The sequence below is a fragment of the Arachis stenosperma genome, chromosome 10 (genome assembly GCF_014773155.1).
Source record: "Arachis stenosperma cultivar V10309 chromosome 10, arast.V10309.gnm1.PFL2, whole genome shotgun sequence".
Lineage (NCBI taxonomy): Eukaryota > Viridiplantae > Streptophyta > Magnoliopsida > Fabales > Fabaceae > Arachis > Arachis stenosperma.
The window spans coordinates 87,801,852-87,802,729 of NC_080386.1; the positions used below are offsets into that span (position 1 = coordinate 87,801,852).

Below are 878 nucleotides of genomic sequence, written 5' to 3' on the forward strand. Positions count from 1 at the left end.
GCAAGAGGGAAATGAGTTGTTGGTGCTGAGAAAGAAGAAGAATATTTTGAAACAAACATGGAGGAAGAATTTGGAAAACAATCATGAAGAAGAAGCTCACAACCATGCTAGAGAAGGCCCTACAAATCATGCTGGGAAAGAGAGGAGAGTTCTAGGCTCTTACATCAATCTAAATCCAGGAAACTGTGGAAGTAGCATCCAAAAGCCCACCATACATGCCAACAACTTTGAATTAAAACCCCAGCTCATCACCCTTGTTCAGAACAATTGCTCATTTGGAGGAAGTGCTCAAGAAGATCACAATCAACATTTTACCACCTTCCTGAGAATTTGTGACACTGTAAAGTCTAATGGAGTCCACCCGGATGTCTATAGGCTGCTTTGTTCCTTTTTTCGCTCAGGGACAAAGCATCCAAGTGGCTTGAATCCTTCCCAAAGGAGAGCTTAACAAATTGGAAAGATGTGGTGAACAAATTTTTGGCAAGGTTCTACCCTCCTCAAAGAAATAACAGGTTGAGAGCTGAGGTGCAAACTTTCAGGCAACAAGATAGTGAGACTCTCTATGAGGCATGGGAGAGGTTCAAGGACTTAACAAGAAGATGCCCACCAGATATGTTCAATGAATGGGTTCAACTTCACATTTTCTATGAATGTCTTTCTTATGAATCAAAGAAGGCTGTAGACCATTCATCAGGGGGCTCTCTAAACAAGAAGAAAACCATTGAAGAAGCCATAGATGTCATTGAGACGGTAGCTGAGAATGACTACTTCTATGCCTCTGAAAGAAGCAACACTCGAGAAGTAATGGAGCTGAACCACATGGATACATTGCTAGCTCAAAATAAGATGATCACCAAGCAGCTAGCAGATCTTACCAA

At 41.7% G+C, this 878-nt stretch overlaps 1 non-coding gene across 1 annotated transcript; it reads right to left on the reverse strand.

Moving 5' to 3' along the window:
• Positions 1-510: 510 nt before the first annotated feature.
• LOC130958708 (small nucleolar RNA R71) lies at positions 511-617 on the reverse strand. Its single transcript, XR_009077816.1, has one exon. It is a non-coding gene; the product is annotated as a small nucleolar RNA R71 (small nucleolar RNA).
• Between the last annotated feature and the right edge of the window lie 261 nt (positions 618-878).